The 6,832-nt window shown below is 46.4% G+C and overlaps 1 long non-coding RNA gene across 1 annotated transcript; it reads left to right on the top strand.

Annotated features, from left to right (window-relative positions):
* Positions 1-320: 320 nt before the first annotated feature.
* LOC120584115 (uncharacterized) lies at positions 321-5,369 on the top strand. Its single transcript, XR_005647970.1, has 2 exons — positions 321-1,110; positions 4,624-5,369. It is a non-coding gene; the product is annotated as an uncharacterized LOC120584115 (long non-coding RNA).
* Positions 5,370-6,832: the final 1,463 nt, after the last annotated feature.

The raw sequence follows: 6,832 nt of genomic DNA, 5'->3' as shown, positions 1-6,832 counted from the left end.
TGAACTTTAACCTTCTATAATAAAGGAATGTCATGCCGCATTGAAAATAAAGGCCTTTAACTGCTAGAAATGAAAATGTTCATACTGTAGAATAGCCTATCATATTTTATAGGTTCCTATAGACCCAGGGGCCAAATGAAACTGAACCAAGATCTTAGGCATTAAGTTACACTTTAATTTTACCTTTTCCCCCTGTGATTTTGACATAAGTGATTAAAAATGAACCTGGACCTTTGACCTACCCGTTTGGAGGCTGGTTTTGTTTTTTCTTTTCCTTTTTTTTCTTTTTCCCTTTTCACCTGCAAACCTCTGTTGATTGTTTCATACAGCCTTGGTCAACTGCTTTTAACAGCTAAACATTAAAGCCACTGAGAGCATAAACAGGAAGCTGGTGTTTAGGTGGGAGTTCCTAGGAATTTTATACTGCTGACCACAGAGGCCAAGAGAGAAAGGAAATAGGAAAAACAGTGTAAATACCTGGGTGACTAATAATTTTGCCCAGCTCAGCTAGCTTTTCTGAACATTTAATAGGAAGTCTTTTCCAGGGGAAACACCCTGAAAAATTTTCAGGACCCCGCGTGGAATTAAAGGGCCAGATAGGGACGTTTACTGCACAACGGTTGTTTGGTTCTGTTCACTGGCGACCTGGCAGAAAAGCTGCCTATTTCTGCAAGTGATCGGCTCCATTTGCATGCGTGGTGCAGACATTTTGCGGTCACCAGGGTTCCCAGGCCACTGATCTGTACATGCTTGTCTGGCCACCTCTTTCCTCCTTCACTTGCAGAGTGCCTAAGAGGATTTAGAATCAAGTGGGCGCATTTGCACGGCCTTGTTCTGAAGAGGCAGCTGGAGCACGGCCGTCGGCCTGGCGCAGACGACCGCGGGTCCCGAGGGACGCTTTGTCCTCCGAGGGGCCGCCACGGGGACTCCATTGTGCGCCAGGCAGGCCTTTCTCTCCTACCCTCTGTCTCCCCCGGGCCCCTTCCCCACCCCCTACACAGACTTTTCTCTCTAGCCGCCCGGACCCCCCGCTGCCACATTTCCCACGCAGAGGCGCGGGCAGGGCTCGGCCGGCCATCTGCACGCGGAGATTGACAGCAGCCCCGGAAGGTCAGTGCCTCAACGATTTCTGTCTGAACAGCAGGCCACCCAGGCCTCCCGAGCAACACAGGGACATCTGCTCCCCTTAATTTAGAACGCTGGTTCCAATTTCACCGTAGCCCCTTGCTAGACGTCGTCCTCCGGCTCCCGGGGGAGGGGCCGGGTTGGGGCCGGGCAGACGCACTGCCGCCCCCGGCTCCCCAGTTCAGGCGAGAACAGCTGAGTCTGGCGGGATGGGAGGGGTAGGGAGGGTGGGGGGGCCGGGCCACTCACGTGACCTGGGTGACGTAGTAGGGGAGGGGCGGGTCGATGCAGTGGGCACGCAGGTCCCCGAGCGCCGGCGACGCAGGGATGCGACCCACGTCTGCGTTGGAGAGGGCTACGCTGGCCGGGTGTGGGACCCCGCTCTGCACGGAGGGTTGGGCAGCCCCGCGCCCCTCTCCTCGATCTCAGGTGTCGCAGTAGATATTTGGCTCTCCCACTTGAGCAGGAAAGTTTATTGCAACCAGTGTGAGGAATCCAGCTCTCCCCTCCCTCGTGCAGGTCCCTGCGCTGGCAGTTTTAAAGCTGTCCGTCAGCGGGCAAGGCCAATATCCTGCCTGGACAGTTGATATCAGCGCTTATCCTGCCTTTTCTGCTTCGTATTTGGGCAAAAAGAGGAAAGAATTGCACTTCTGTTGAGATTCCACTTAGTAGATCATTAGCTCCTTGAACACAGACATCGCATCTTATTCATTATGTCTCTACCGCAGAACACAAATGTTTGGAGACTGTGTGTGTGTGCATGTGTAAGGCATGCAGCGTGTATGTGTCAGTGTGTGTGTGTGTGTGTGTGTTGAGGGGTTGTTGTGAGCAATGAGTGTAACTGTTCTCTTTTTTAATATAACGGGAAACAAGATGTTGTGGAGAATGAACCTGCACATACGGCCCGGCATGAATTACTGTGCTGCGTCTTTTCCTTCTTTCTTCTTCCCCTTCTTCCTTTCACAAACTATTGAGTGCCCCTATGTGTCACATACCAGGCAATGGACTAGGGATATAAAGAAGGGAGACTCCCAGCCCTCCAGATGTGGCCACTTTGTGAGAGGTGCTGTGTAGGGGTAAATAGCTGACTAGGGCTCTGGGTGATAAATGCTATTGATAGGACTGGATTCCCCCAACCCACTTTACCTTCTGCTCATTCTTCAGGCTTCGAATGAAATGTCATATCTCTGATGTCTTGACAAGATAAGGTTGTCCCATTAAGTGACTCTGTAACATCTGACACTTCTCTTTTGTGCTACTTATGACCCGCCATGTATAAGCGGGCAAAGTTCAACATCATTGTTCAACTGTAAGCTTCTTGAGGCAGAAACTGGCTTTGCTATTCATGGATAGTTACCATACCTAGCACAGTGTCTGCTCCATTGTGTTCCCCAAATACTTGGTACACTGATCGACAATCAGACTTTTCTTAAGTTAATGAGAAAACCATTCATACATTTTCTGTTTGGGATGTGAGGCCAGACCGTGACTACTCCACGTTTTGAGTACCACATGGGAAGAGAATGGCCTTGGTTTAGAATTTATTATTTTGTAATATTCTGCTGCTCAGTGATTTCACAACCGTCTTTTGCAGAATCAGCACGAGGTAGGGGATTCTCAGAAAGAGATATCATGAAACAAGTTTGGGGGAGAAAGGTTGAGCCCTGACAAACAGATTTCTGAACTGTAGGATTTCAAAGAGCTTTTAATGTGCTTAGGCACAGTGTCCTACCCGAGACTGTTTTCAAGGAGCATCTAGTAACATTTCGCAGGTGGGGGATAGGGATGAAGCTAAATGGTAACTTGCCACACCATTTCTCCCAACTCCTCCTAGGCCCTGGGAGGTGGAAAGACAGAGCTAAATAAGACTAATGTGTCAGCATGAAGACTGGTTTTTTTCTACTTGGTTCCTTTGTTACATCGTGTAACAAATTTGTTAATTTGTTCCTTGTTTTTTGACAGTAAGGAGAGAATAAAGGATGTAGATTAAACTGTTGGTAGCAAAGTGCTGCCAGAGTTGGAATTCAGCTCTACCACTTTTTAGCTGTGTGATTTCGGAGGCAGTCTTTAGCCTCTATGTGCCTCAGACACTTTAGTTGTTAATAGAAGTAATAATATCTATCTTAGAGTGGTGTTAAGATTTTTAAAAGCACTTGTATGTATTTAGAATTCTCAGGTATAAATTTTACTTAAATGCTAACAACTGATTAATTAAAAATTGAATATTCACTTTCTAATAGATCAATTTAACTAAGACTGGTATTAGTGGAGAGGGGTCACAGGGGTCACAGAGGACCATGGTCTGAGGGATGAGTTTTTCTCTGCTTGCTGACTTCTGAGCACAAGTGAAACATTCTGCGTCTGCCGTCCTGTTCTTGCTAAGATTCCAAGTTTTGTAACAGCATTTGCTGAGCTCTCCCTCCAAGTAAATTTGTGATTTCATTACTCTTTTTTCTCTAATGGAGCAGTGGAGCAGCTGTCTATCAAGATTAAAAATTTTAGCCTGCAATCTGTTTTCTAGGACTGAGTTAGTAGCCAAGTGCGAAATTCCTCAGCAACAGGTTTGTGATCCAAAAGACCACATGACTTTAAACAATAGAGATCTCCTTACAATGAAAAAGTAAATAGAATCTTGCCCTGTTTGTTGCAGCTTAATTTGACCATGGGAAAAAAATCAATATGGAATTTTCAGAAAAGAAAAATTTTAAGGGGCTACACTGTTAGACTACCGTGTGAAAATTCACATTGTTTATAATTGCACTTAAACTGTCCAGCCTAAAAGAAAATTGCTTCTGGAAATTCAAAGGTAGTCTGAAAACGAGTGGAGACATGGTTTCTTACCCATATGTATAATATCAACAGTTTTACTCCTTCAACTCTTTATTTTCTGCATAGGGCATTAACTTGGACAGAGTTTGCTACACTAGATGTTTGCAGTATATCTATTTGCAGATATAATCAACTGTGCTTTCTTGAAAGCATCATACTTTGAAACAGGAAGCAAAGGACATACTTTTAAAATATTGGCTCTTTTGATGGATAGCATCTTGATGACTAGAATGGTACTCGGCCCATGTATCCTGACATCACTTTACTCTTACAGAGGGTTACTACTTAAGGATAGACAATTTGCTAAACACCAAAAAATTATCTATAAGAAGGTGCTTTCAAAGCAGAATCCAGTATTAAATGTGGAATGTGCACTGGGCACCTCTTCGGTACCACCCTCACCTTTAGGCGTCTCCTGTCCCTTGTTCCAGCCATTGATGCAGACTCTGAGCAGGTGCCTTCTTGTAGGTACAACCTGACAGGGCCTTGCCTCACGGCCATGCCGCACACCTTCGCTGGAGCTTCCAGAGTCTGCCTTGGAGATTCTCTGAGCCATATGGGTCCTGTGCATTGACTAACTTTGAAATACAGGGGAGTGCATTTTGGGGCAGACCTTTAACCAATGAAGCATAAGCGCTAATGGATAAATGCTTTCTTTTCTTCCTCCAGATGGACAGTCCTGAGACATTTTTCATACAACTCCCCAGGCAGCCCAGAAGAAGCCAGCAACCATTCGCCAGGAGCTGTGGCCAGCCTCATAACTCATTCATGTATTGGTTTTTCATCCTTCTCTGCTTCATTCTTCTCATCCCTTACTCCTACTTGCTGGATCACATTCCCCAATGAAGTATTTGCACTCAAGCCTTCGTCTCAGGATCTGCCATCTGGGAGACCCAGGCTAAGACCATGTTATTTTTTAGCAAATGGAGTTTTAGCGTCTAGGCTGTCTTCACGCTCCCTCATCCCATCCCTCTTTTCACTGTGTGAGTTTCTATCCAGTTATGATGACCATAAAATGGTTAAAGGGTTACTTCTTTCCTTGCTGTGGATGGAGCGAGGGTCAGTGAGGGTGGTGAATCATGACAGCCTTCGCTTCAGCCACAGCGGGACCCAGATGTCGTTTGCAGTCCTCGTCTGGCAGCTGGTCAGCCACTTTGGCCCTGAGCTTTTGTCCACTAACTTTAACCTGGCTCTGTTTAATTTTTCCGATCTGTATTTTTAACTTCCTCCTCATATTTTTATCTATTCATTTTATCTTGCTCTATTTATGGATTTGCAGAGCATAAATAAGCAAAGATTGGTGTGAGTAGGCCTTTAAAAAAAATCACATGGCCCAGTGTCCCAAAATCACATATAATACTCTCACCATGTGACAAAGCTTTGTAGAATGATAACAAAATCATGGATTTTAGAAATAGCAGTAGAAGAACTTTGTCTTCATTTATTGAATTTTTTTAATCACCTGTAAGCCACTGGATTCGTATCTGCCTCCTCTTAGGGGCCTCCCACATTGGTACAGTTTTTATGGGTGCTGTGGTCAGGGGCATGCCAGGACATCGCATCCAATGTAAGAGACAGAGTTTTGCATCTTACCCCTCCCACCACAAAGACAAAAGAGCAAAGCCTGACGAGTGCATTTGAGTTCTGGCAGCAGCATATTCCACACCTGGGAATACTGCTTCTCCAGGACACCATTCAAAGGTTACAGCTCTGAGGAAGGACCAGAAAAAGAAAGGTCTCAGCATCAGGTCTAGGTTGCAGGCCATACGAGCCCACAAGTTTTCTGGTATCAGAGGTATCAGTGGTGGGAAAAGATGTCATGTGGAATTCGTGATAAGCCAAAGTGGGAAAATCACAGTGTAGACACCCACGGTTCTGGAGCAGAGCTCTGCCATCTGCAGCAGAGAACTCTACAACTTTTTCACAATAGCTCTAGCATGTCCTGGGGACCTGGTAGAGACAAAGCGAGCACCTAACTGTGGGACACCAGCTGACGACCACTTAGCCAAAACAGCCCCTCGTGACTGGGTTCTGTCTGAAGTGCCATGTCATACCATGGGATAGGCCAAGGAGCCATCCATTGTAAGATGGACTGGTACCTCTCGGGTCAGAGCAGGACCAGAGGACACAGTCAAGCTGCACAGGAGCTCCACGTCACCCACTGTTCCTGCACCAGCACCTCCCCATCAGCCCATGCCTATGGCCATGTGGTGGATCCTTTAGGATCAGCTGATTGAAGAGGAAGGAGCTCAAGCTTGCTTCATGGCTGGACCAACGCTGCATGTGGGTACCAGTTGCAAATGGACAGTGTCTGCACCACAGCTTTATTCAAGGTGGTCTTGAAAGACAATGGCAAGGGAAAGTCTCAGGTGATGTCCCTTATGGGCAGTAGCAAATGGCTTGACCGAATGAATAGTCAGAGGCTTAGAAGGGAAGAAATAGGCAGATGGGCAACAAGGAGCTCTGGAGTAGAGATATGCATGGACCTTTGCGAGGGCACAAAGATCTTTGTACACATGTTAGCTCCTGCAAGAGAGAGGCACTAAGCATGCAGGTAGACAAAGCAACTAACCAACCGACAGCAGCCAGCATCTGTCATCAGCCATTGCATTGTTGGCACAACAGGCACATGAATAGAAGAGCCATGGAGGCGGTACAGGGCCGACTAATGTGGAAACCCATTTACCAAACTTTTCTAGTTACTGCTACTGCCAGATGCCTAACACCCCAGCAGCAGAGAGTGATGCTGAGTCCCCAGTACAGCACCATCTCTCAAGGAGACCAGCCAGACCCTCTGGCAGACTCTTTGGACATCTTCTATCCTGGAGGAAACAGCAATTCATTTTACCATGAATGGACACATATTCTGGATATGGGT

The sequence above is a fragment of the Pteropus medius genome, unplaced genomic scaffold, assembly GCF_902729225.1.
Source record: "Pteropus medius unplaced genomic scaffold, Ma_sr-lr_union100, whole genome shotgun sequence".
Taxonomy (NCBI): Eukaryota; Metazoa; Chordata; class Mammalia; order Chiroptera; family Pteropodidae; genus Pteropus; species Pteropus medius.
Note: the sequence above shows the minus strand (reverse complement) of the source record. Positions and strands in the feature narration are given on the sequence as shown.